The sequence below is a fragment of the Haliotis rubra genome, unplaced genomic scaffold (assembly GCF_003918875.1).
Source record: "Haliotis rubra isolate DU_JTF1 unplaced genomic scaffold, ASM391887v1 Scf219, whole genome shotgun sequence".
Lineage (NCBI taxonomy): Eukaryota > Metazoa > Mollusca > Gastropoda > Lepetellida > Haliotidae > Haliotis > Haliotis rubra.
The window spans coordinates 155,494-167,862 of record NW_025766214.1 but is presented as its reverse complement, the minus strand read 5'-3'; positions in this window follow the sequence as shown (position 1 = coordinate 167,862).

Sequence of the window (12,369 nt, the reverse complement as noted above, 5' to 3'; positions counted from 1 at the left end):
TAAAAACAAATTTTTAATTATGCTTCAGACAGGGGAAAATAGAAATTATCTCATACAAAAATTACTCTGGAATTATTTTGTTGAAAAAAATTAGGATCCTAGTTCTCATTAATAACGTATCAAGTCCCCATACAAGATCCCAGCCTGGTCGAGCAGAGATAATATTCGCGATGCAGATAAGTTATTCCCCGAAAAGATGTGAATTATGAAATACTAGTCAGGACAATGTACAGTCAAATCCCGATGAGTTGAATCTCTGGGGACCAAGTAATAAATTCAACTTATCGATGTATTCGAGACATAGGTATGTCTATGAGGGTAGAAAAAAAGATGATCCAGTTCAAATTCCTTTGCCTAAGCATTTGTTTATCTAATGATTTCCCTATCACTAATAGGGGCACCTTATCAGTTCCAGTCTGATTAGCACAGACAGTGATTTCCGTAAAATCACTAATCTGCCTTTTGAACTCACCCGTCAAAGGCGGAAAGGTGTGAGCCGCGCTGGTGTGTTAATTGGATCAGTTTGCTACACCAATCAACTTCTCATTGACTGACTTCGGCTTATGTATACAAGATTGCTGTTGTTTGAATCTCATGGGACCAAATTTTCTTCTCAAGTCATCGTGTGTATTTATGAGACGAATTCGTGTAACTGGTATTCAAATGATGACAACTATAACAGGGAATGGTCGGGACCGACAGGTACTTCGAGTTATGCATAATATTCGAGACACCGGCATTCGACTCATCGGGATTTGACTGTATGTTTCCCAAGTGTTTGGTTATGGAAATAGTTATGGTACTCGGTCATAGCCTTAGAATGACATCTTGTCAGCCAATGAGAATACAAAACAATTTTCACAGCACACGCTAATGACGAATAGCCAGTCTGATGCCGACATAATTGGACAAAATCGAAAACAATGAAAGCAACAAGTACTTCATGCTTTGCTGTTGTATTCAGCAATGTTTCAGGTAGACTGCAGCATTTAGGGCTCCAAACTGAAAAGAACATTATAGCAAAACATTTTCAAGCTCATGTGAAATCTCTTACTGATTTTGATAATATCTCATGGGTACCAGTCGAACTGCCGCAGCTACAAAATGCCCCAGCAAATTTGATCACTCTTTTTAATTTGGTCAAATTTATTTAAAATTATTACATATATGCCCTATATGAATAGTTTTTGTCAACTTTGATATCATGGCCTTCATATAAAAGTTATTAGGAAGTAATATTTCTGATGAATGTTCCATTAGTAAACTCATAACTATGAACATAACATCAAAGTTGACAAAACTATGCATTTATGGCTTATATTTAATCATGTTAAATATTTAATTGGGGCATTTTGACTTCCCCCTGGGGCAATTTGACCAAAACTTTGGGGCACTTTGACTAAATTTGCTGGGGCAATTTGTAGCGTGGGCAATTTCGACTGGCAATTGGACTTTAATCTAATTTATGTTAAAAATACCACTGACAGTAAGTTGTAACACGGAATGATGGAGTATAAATGAATCTCGTGGGTACTTCCTTCTTCAGCCTAGCTTTGGGATTTTCATACCCTATGTGTGCATGTCTCTTTCACATGCGTCCGACTTGGAATGATCGGAGCATTTCTCCTGCCTAAATCTGTCTCTTAACTTGGAAAACGGAAGAAATGGTGGCTCTTTCCATTGTTTGATGATTCTGTGCATCCCCAGGCAACGGAATACATCATCGTACCATGTACAAAATGACAGAAACAACTCGATTTGTATTACTGTAGCACTTGTTCTTTGGCAATATGGCTGACGCTTGTCACATATGACGTTAGGAGCGGAAAGGTCACGTGAGTTCCAGCGGAATATGCATAATGGCCGAAGTTCAGATAACAGAAACTGTTTTCGCGATAAAAAACATAATAAACCACATTTTTTAAATAGAAATTGGGGTACATGTTTCTGATGACTTTATCTTTCACCCAGCAAATTATTGCAATTGTCTAGTATTTAAAGCTTTAAAGCCGCTTGTCATGCCGAAGACCCGGGTTTGATTCCCTTCTTGGGTACAGTGTGTGAAGCCTATTTCTGGTGTCCCCTGCCATGATATTGCTGTCAAAACCACACTCACTCACTCAAGTATTTTATGAATTGTTTGAAAGCTGAAACAGTTTGATGTTTGGCAATAGTTTTGTTGTGATGTTATGTAACTGCTGAATTTGCATGTATCAAGTGGACCATGTGTGAGAGATGGTTGAATGTATGCTTTTGACTCGAGACCTACTGAAAGAGAAGGTTGAATGTATGCTTTTGACTCGAGACCTACTGAAAGAGAAGGTTGAATGTATGCTTTTGACCCAAGACCTACTGAAAGAGAAGGTTGAATGTATGCTTTTGACTCGAGACCTACTGAAAGAGAAGGTTGAATGTATGCTTTTGACTCGAGACCTACTGAAAGAGAAGGTTGAATGTATGCTTTTGACTCGAGACCTACTGAAAGAGAAGGTTGAATGTATGCTTTTGACTCGAGACCTACTGAAAGAGAAGGTATAATGTATGCTTTTGACTCGAGACCTACTGAAAGAGAAGGTTGAATGTATGCTTTTGACTCAAGACCTACTGAAAGAAAAGGTTGAATATATGCTTTTGACCCAAGACCTACTGAAAGAGAAGGTTGAATGTATGCTTTTGACTCAAGACCTACTGAAAGAGAAGGTTGAATGTATGCAGTTGACTTTAGACCTACTGAAAGGGAAGGTTGAATGTATGCAGTTGACTTGAGACCTACTGAAAGAGAAGACTGAATGTATGCAGTTGACTCAAGACCTACTGAAAGGGAAGGTTGAATGTATGCAGTTGACTTGAGACCTACTGAAAGAAAAGGTTGAATGTATGCTTTTGACTCGAGACCTACTGAAAGAGAAGGTTGAATGTATGCTTTTGACTCGAGACCTACTGAAAGAGAAGGTTGAATGTATGCTTTTGACCCAAGACCTACTGAAAGAGAAGGTTGAATGTATGCTTTTGACTCGAGACCTACTGAAAGAGAAGGTTGAATGTATGCTTTTGACTCGAGACCTACTGAAAGAGAAGGTTGAATGTATGCTTTTGACAAGACCTAAGACCTACTGAAACTCGAACCTAGAAGGTTGAATGTATGCTTTTGACTCGAGACCTACTGAAAGAGAAGGTTGAATGTATGCTTTTGACTCGAGACCTACTGAAAGAGAAGGTTGAATGTATGCTTTTGACTCAAGACCTACTGAAAGAGAAGGCTGAATGTATGCAGTTGACTTTAGACCTACTGAAAGGGAAGGTTGAATGTATGCAGTTGACTTGAGACCTACTGAAAGGGAAGGTTGAATGTATGCAGTTGACTCGAGACCTACTGAAAGAGAAGGTTGAATGTATGCTTTTGACTCAGAGACCTACTGAAAGAGAAGGTTGAATGTATGCTTTTGACTACTGAAAGAGACCTACTGAAAGAGAAGGTTGAATGTATGCTTTTGACTCAAGACCTACTGAAAGAGAAGGTTGAATGTATGCTTTTGACTCGAGACCTACTGAAAGAGAAGGTTGAATGTATGCTTTTGACTCGAGACCTACTGAAAGAGAAGGTTGAATGTATGCTTTTGACTTGAGACCTACTGAAAGAGAAGGTTGAATGTATGCTTTTGACTCAAGACCTACTGAAAGAGAAGGCTGAATGTATGCAGTTGACTTTAGACCTACTGAAAGGGAAGGTTGAATGTATGCAGTTGACTTGAGACCTACTGAAAGAGAAGGTTGAATGTATGCTTTTGACTCGAGACCTACTGAAAGGGAAGGTTGAATGTATGCAGTTGACTCGAGACCTACTGAAAGAGAAGGTTGAATGTATGCTTTTGACCCAAGACCTACTGAAAGAGAAGGTTGAATGTATGCAGGTGACTCGAGACCTACTGAAAGAGAAGGTTGAATGTATGCTTTTGACTCGAGACCTACTGAAAGAGAAGGTTGAATGTATGCAGTTGACACGAGACCTACTGAAAGAGAAGGTTGAATGTATGCAGTTGACTCGAGACCTACTGAAAGAGAAGGTTGAATGTATGCAGGTGACTCGAGACCTACTGAAAGAGAAGGTTGAATGTATGCTTTTGACTCGAGACCTACTGAAAGAAGGTTGAATGTATGCTTTTGACTCGAGACCTACTGAAAGAGAAGGTTGAATGTATGCTTTTGACTCAAGACCTACTGAAGGAGAAGGCTGAATGTATGCAGTTGACTTTAGACCTACTGAAAGGGAAGGTTGAATGTATGCAGTTGACTTGAGACCTACTGAAAAGAAGGTTTAATGTATGCAGTTGACTCGAGACCTACTGAAAGGGAAGGTTGAATGTATGCAGTTGACTTGAGACCTACTGAAAGAGAAGGTTGAATGTATGCAGTTGACTCCAGACCTACTGAAAGGGAAGGTTGAATGTATGAAGTTTACTCGAGACCTACTGAAAGAGAAGGTTGAATGTATGCTTTTGACCCAAGACCTACTGAAAGAGAAGGTTGAATGTATGCAGGTGACTCGATACCTACTGAAAGAGAAGGTTGAATGTATGCAGTTGACTCGAGACCTACTGAAAGAGAAGGTTGAATGTATGCAGTTGACACGAGACCTACTGAAAGAGAAGGTTGAATGTATGCAGTTGACTCTAGACCTACTGAAAGAGAAGGCTGAATGTATGCAGGTGACTTGAGACCTACTGAAAGAGAAGGCTGAATGTATGCTTTTGACTCGAGACCTACTGAAAGAGAAGGTTGAATGTATGCAGTTGACTCGAGACCTACTGAAAGAGAAGGCTGAATGTATGCAGGTGACTCGAGACCTACTGAAAGAGAAGGTTGAATGTATGCAGTTGACTCGAGACCTACTGAAAGAGAAGGTTGAATGTATGCAGTTGACTCGAGACCTACTGAAAGAGAAGGTTGAAAGTATACAGTTGACTGGAGACCTACTGAAAGAGAAGGCTGAATGTATGCAGGTGGCTGGAGACCTACTGCATAAGAACTATCAATGTATGCTTGTGACTTGAGACCTGTTAGAGATGGTTGAATGTATGCTTGTGACTTGAGACCTGTTAGAGATGGTTGAATGTATGCTTGTGACTTGAGATCTATGAGAGATGGTTGAATGGTGGTTGTTGGTTGTTGCAGGTTGAGACTCTGCTGGTGCTGCCTGTGGCTGTTCTGGAGGGAGTTCTCATCAAGTACAAGGAAGATGAAGAGAAGGATACCCGTGTGATCAAGATAAGGTGAGCATGTTGTCATTCAGGCTCTGTTCTTTGTACCCTGATGCAATGGAGCCCAAAATACTGTCTGTATATTTGCCATGGTATGGTACATGAATATGTGTCAAGATCAAGGATGCCAGCTGGACTTTCCCTATGTTTCACATCTTGGACCTCGGGATCAGGTGGTCAGGCTCACTGATTTGGTTGACACATGTCAACGTATCCCAATTACGTAGATCAATGTTCATGCTGTTGATCACTGGATTGTCTGGTTCAGACTCGATTATTTACAGACCACCGCCACATAACTGGAATATTGTTGAGTGCGGCTTTGAACAACAAACCAACCAACCATCTTGGACCTGGGACATTTAGTTGTCAGATAATCCCATACCCCTGACATGTGAAAAATGGAGGAGTGATAGCAATTGACTGTAGAGCTTCAGTTCCCTGTGTAGAGTGTTGTCATACAATAAATTAGTGATTATGGTTTGATTCCCAGATTTTAATCAAAGTTAAACATCTTTGGGGTTTTGGGTTTTTCTTTCTATGTCATCCTAACATGCTTTGATAAAATGGAAATACTGTCACGAGCTAGCAAGTTGAATTTTGTTGGCTTGGTGGTAAACACTTTTGAGTAAATTAAGCGTTGACTGTATTCAGTTAGAGAGTTTAATAATGATTAGGATATATACTAGACAGTGAGCTTCCTGTATGATCATCAATTCATATCTTTACAGATATGAACAAATTCGACAGAGGATGAAGAAAAGGCTACAGGAGATGAAGAGTACACAATCACCATAAAAACTACAGATCATTCGACAGAGTTGGAGGTTCTAATTGGGGGGAGTGGGCAAGAACTGTGGATTGTGAACTTGTTATGGAAAGATTCATAGGTCCTTTGAAGCATTCATGTCATCTTGATCACAAGAAATCACCGGAGACATCCCTTGCCCTTGACAGCCAGTGATTCAGAAGCTGTGGTCTTCAGGGTTACTATTGCATCATATCATGATGTTTGGAGACGGACTAAAGGTGCCATTTTCAGGATGCCTGAAGTTTTGTCCTTCTGTCTTAAACCAAAGTCTAATCAGAGTCTAATTCAGTAGCAACCAGCATAGTTAATACTCTGAGCAGTACTTTAGCTCAGTTGGAGGAGCCATGGCCCACATGGTAACTGTGGCTTAGTGTTCGTTGATGTAGGTCATGGATTTTTACGCAGACCAAATGCTGCTGATGATGGATCATTCTAATAAGGAATAAGATTCAACTAGACGTCTTCTTCAGCAACGAAGCAGAGGGTTGTCTTTGTTGAACCACTCACTTGTCATAATGAAGTCTTGCCTTTGATTCACACATTGGTACAATTTGCATAGTCCATACCGGATGTCACCTACCTGATTTGTCAGGTATATTGACAATAACGTTACTAACACTACCTGCTACTCATGACATTAGAGGTAGAAGCTGTTAAGTAACTCAAGTTATTAAGAATTGGCAGTCAAGGTAATGGGTTGTCACAACCTAAGTTCAGGAACATCTTTGCCCAAAATCATTTACAACTTCAGTCAGTCATTATAGCATCTCTCAGCAGGTAGTTGGTCTTACGAAGACAGTTATTTACTGTGAAATTGCTTCTCACTAGGTGTTCACCATCACATCATATCACACTGGATTTACTTAGTGAAGGTATAGATACACAATACGATCTAAATATTCTTGGTAGTTCTGTCACTTTCCCTATCACTTTAGATGTAAATAATTAGGAAAAGGTTGGGTTATGAAAGCTCCGCATTCAGCTATGAATGAAGTTATCAATTTCTTAGCATCTGTATGTGGTTATCTTTTTAACATTTCCTCAAGCTAATGATGAGATCTACTTTATTCCTCTTCGATTAGACTAGCGGAAAGATGTTGTCATCTACAGTCTGAACTTTTGTCTTCAGATCTATACAAATATGTATCAACAATTACTGTAGTATTGTAGGTATATAGATCTATAGAAACTGGCATGACATGATGGCTGTACTGTTTTCACATAGTGCTTATCAGGTTCAGTTCATTGCTGTGGCCAGCATCAGACTTGATAATGGAAATGTCTAACATACTTATGCCAGATTGAGAAATAGTTCCAGAAAATAGAATTTAAGGCCATAATGAATTAGTTGATAGATTTTCAACCTCATTACTGTCTACAAGCACTACAGATGAAAGTCTGTGTGCCTCAATTCTATATTTGATAATTTTATCAGTGTATTGTCAGGTTCTAGAAGAACAATACTAAACAAGTTTGGGAACAGAATTTGACATTCTAAAGTCCTGTCCATTAGCAGACATTACAAATGTAATTCACATCAAATGACAGTTCAAATTTAAAAGTTAATTTAAATTTTTTTTAAATGGCTCCTGCCTTGTTTTTAGAGAAAACAGTCTAGCATTGATTTAAGGTGGTCTTAATAATCTTTGCAAGGAAGTGTTCATGTTGATGAAAATTTGCTGGTAAATTGATTCTATTTCCTGAAGTGTTCGAATCGCCATCAGTAGTCCTTTGGTGTTTATTTGTCATGAATATGTCATGCAGTTATTGTCAGTGACATGTCCGCCTACAAGAATTGCTTGCAAACATTGGTGTTACTGCCACAGTGCTTACTGTTGTGGTTGCCGTGGTTACCTGAATATGGGGACAATCTGTGATACCAGTCTGTTGGTTAAGTTTTGCATATATTTACTCAGTAGTGAAGCAAAATAAGTAACAATCCATGGTTGTGAATGGCCTCAAGTTTTTGCCACAATGTTTGTGTCCTTATATTTTTGCATAATTGTAACATAGCAGTCGCGTTTAGTACTCCACTTCCTCAGGATACGAGCAGCAGGAAGTACTGACATTAATGCTGTATTCTACCCTTTGGTGAAGCTGCTCAAAAGAGCTATGAGGAGATATACCACGCTGGGTGGCCATTGTTCTTTACTTGTTGGATAAGGAATCCACTGATTATATCATCATAAGAAATGGACCTCCTAATCATCAATTATATACTTTTATTTTTTGACAAATGTAAAGATATTTTGGCAATGTTTTTGAAAACAATTCATCAAAAGGACTAAAGCAATGATGATTTTGACATTGATGTTTTAGCAAATACAGAAGTCTTAGCTGATTCTTTGCCTGATCGAATCAAGAGTTTTTCACTCTCTTTGAGTCACAGATGAGTAGAAAGGCATCTTCTGTGAGGACTGAACATTTTATAAATTCATAGAGTGTGACATACTTTAAATAGCTGAGGCATATATAAGTTTTTCCTTCCACCACAATCTGTGATCCAACAAATAAAGACATAAAGGCCCAGCTAGGTTCAAGTTAGCCATCTGAAGCCATTATTTGTCGTCCAATGCTGGCTTCTGTGGTAGATGTGCTGCAGCGATATTGCATCACAGTGCATTGTGATGTCATTGGTTACCCTGGTTACCTCACAAACAAATGACATCACTATATTCTGCCATAGGCTAGCCGTACCTTTTTATAACGTGGTTCCTGGCTCCCTTTGCACACACTAACTTGCGATATGCGAGACGGGGCCCAGCTTATACTTTTTACATTGAAGACACATTTTATTACTGTTTTCAAACAGAAACCATTATAAGAATGATTTTGGATGATAAATGTAATCTTACCCTTGTTTCTTCTGATATAAATGTTTACACACTTGTTGATAGGTTTTAAACTGCTTCGGCTTCTTTGAACGTATTTTAACTTGTGTTGATATATTTGATATCAGAAGACAATCGGGTGATATACTAAATTTAATCACTTTTTGTGTTGGGTTTGCACTTTGAAGTATGATCGACAGAAAGTTTAAAGGAATATGACACCAGTAAAACATTAAAAACCATGCGTTATATGTAATCAGTTTGTTAACTGATATTACCTACATGAATTATTTTGCTGAAACATTAAGTATTTTTGTGTTTATACAGAGATCATATACAGGATGGTCACTGCTTCATGATAGCCATTGATGTTCTTTGTGAGGCTATGACTTTGTGTCGGCTAGGGACTATCCGTGCATAGCCATTCGGTGGCGATGTATATAAGGGCTTGGAACTGTTGTTTTCTGAATGAAGCTCCACCACTTTGCATCGAATACCATTGTTTCATCTGTCCTGGGTAGGCTGAACCTTGACTCAATATTTGTACATAGCTGTGCAGACTCAATTTTAGCTGCATATAATGGTTGTATGACCTGCACAGGATACAACATTATTTATATCACACTGAAGACGATAACCCAGATATAAACAAATAGACAGAAATTATCAAAATCTTTGGAAATATCTGATACTTATACACATATCATGAAGTGTAAATAGAATGTACCTTGCAGTGCATTAAACGTATCCTGCAGTGAATGGAAAAACTTTGCTAGTGCATTGAACATACGTTGCCAACAAAAAGAATATACTTGTCACTGCGTGGAACGTATCTTGCCAGTGTGAGGAAACATAGTGCTATATCTACTTACTGTTATATAATTCTTGTTAATCATTACAGACATTATTCAGAAATTTAGGGTGATTGGAAATATTTGAAATGAATAATAATCAATATTATTGATACTGATGATGTCAGACTGGCTTCATTGTGAATCCCTGCATGTCTGTATTTTATGAATGCTTCTATCAGAATTAACCTCTCTTTGGAACACATAAGTTTAATTATACGATTTCATCAGTTTCCAATTATACATTTCCTCAAGTATAGAGAGTTATTGTTGTCTTACACATTGGAGTTTGGTTGTAAACAAATGTGTTTCTGATGATTTTTTTTATTAAATTTGAATAACTGATTTGTTGAAAATATTAAGAATGTGACCTAACTGAAATTGACTTGGAATGCAGTGTTCCTGTGCTACGGATGTGAATGTGATGTTAAGTACTGATCTGTTTGTAGTTTTGCTATGACCACCTTGGAGTGAAGACAACATACACTGGTATTGACCATACTGACTCTGGCTATATTGTATATTGAACAGCTCTAAGGTGTGCCAATACAGAGATTGTATTATGTTACTGACAATCAGGCATTGTGTCAAACTGATTTCTGATCTTTTCATTTGTACAAACCATTGTATAGTTTTTGTTTCATTTTTGGTGTAAGATACAAGTCCAAGGTCGCAACAAATAAATTATTAGGTTTTCATCTTACACTCCTCGTTATCAAACACCCCAAATTTTTGTTCTCTTCTCCTAACTGAAGATGAGGAATATAACTTCATGTTTTCGGTTTGAAATAAACAATATTTATTTTCGTGCCATGCAGTCAGCTATTGAAGCATACATATAGACAGGTAATGTAGAGATGTGAACAGATTGTTGAAATATGATGCAGTAAAAAATATTTCTTCTCCCCTGACAATGTTGAAAAATGGATGAAAATCTAATAACATATTTAAGCTGGCCTAACCTGGGTATGAAGTATTTAATAGAGGGTGTGACATAAAGTATTTAACAATTTAGTTGTAATGAGGTGTTCACTTGTTTCTACATTCCATTTTCCACCATGTAGGCTCCTCTATTGAGGACAGAACATTGCTGGTTGTATTATTTATGATGGATGAGAATACACACAGACAACAGACATAAGACTCGGAACAGACAATCCACTTGAAAAGCGCTCAGATGTTGGTATATTTGTAATCATTGTAATAAATTGCTGAAAGTGTAATCCCAAATAAAACATGTTTGTCACAAGATTTGTATAGTATTTGAGATTTATTTGAAAACAGCATAAAAGCCAACTCACTCACTCACCCGCTCACTCTCAACATTGGGCTTTGTTTTACTAGTTTGGGTGGAAGTTTTCTAAATTTCCACCACAGGGACTTTGATATTGATGGGACAGATATTTTCAGTTTAAGGGGATACGATTTATTTCGTTTCTGTCGGATGTCTGTTGTCTGTAAGTCATTAACTTATAACCTTTCAATGCAGATTTGATGACACACAGGATAATTCACGACCACATATTCATTGTATTGAGTTGTATCTCTGATTTACATGACATATGTTGTCATTTTTCATGATCAAGTGTCCTTCACATAAGCTGTAGGTAGGGTTGACTGTTTTCACAGTAGTGGTTATATTGAGTTTGTCAGGAAACAATAGGTTGATACCTTGGATTTTTGCTTCTGTTTGTATTTTGTATTCAAATGTGCAGATTGAAAATTAATTTGTGTATTTCTTTTACTATATTTGTTTTAGGGCTTCCCTATGTAATACAACTGTTATATTGGACTAAACTTATGTTTAAGTGATAAATATTTAATAAAATACTAACCTCTTTTTAAGTTTTGACTTGCCACAAATACTTGCAAAATTATTAATACAACATGAGACAAAAATCCCTGTTCTATACACATTTTTCAGATGTTTCATTTGTGTTGATAATTTTAATCAAACTTGCAGGAATGTCTTTGTATATTTCCTCTTAATTAATTCATGCTGCGTAAATGACATATATTGTCCAATATATGATCTGTTTGAATGTATGAATCTGTAAAAGCCAAATTTGTCTTTGTTTATAATGTTGTTATTCTCACATCTACAACACCTGAGAATTTTCTTTGCAAACTTTTGCTTTTGTTTGAGATTTGACATATAGAAAGCCAAATTATGTGCAACATAATCTTGTGTGCCAAAAGTGCAACAAAGCCAAGTTTGGGATATCAGGGATAATAATGATATACACTTTGACAGTTCAATGGCATAGCTTGTTACTTGAACACCAAGTCTTATACCATTTCTGGTGACAATTGATGGTTGATCACTAATAATATTATGCTCTTCAATGTCTTTTTTAATAAGCATCTGTGCAATTTAACAAAGAAGTTGATTTCTACAAAAATCAGAGGTGGCACTTCTGTTTCACGGTAAGTGAAATATTGATGAAAGCCAAATGTTTTATGACAGTCTAGTAAGTGCTGCGATTACATTTAGGTAAGTTTCCTTGAATATTTATCATTGTAAACTTGGCCAAATACTTATTCATTCTTGTTCATGATCACTAGGTTTATCATTACAGAAATACGTCGGGATGGAACCGTATAGTATTGGCCTCAAT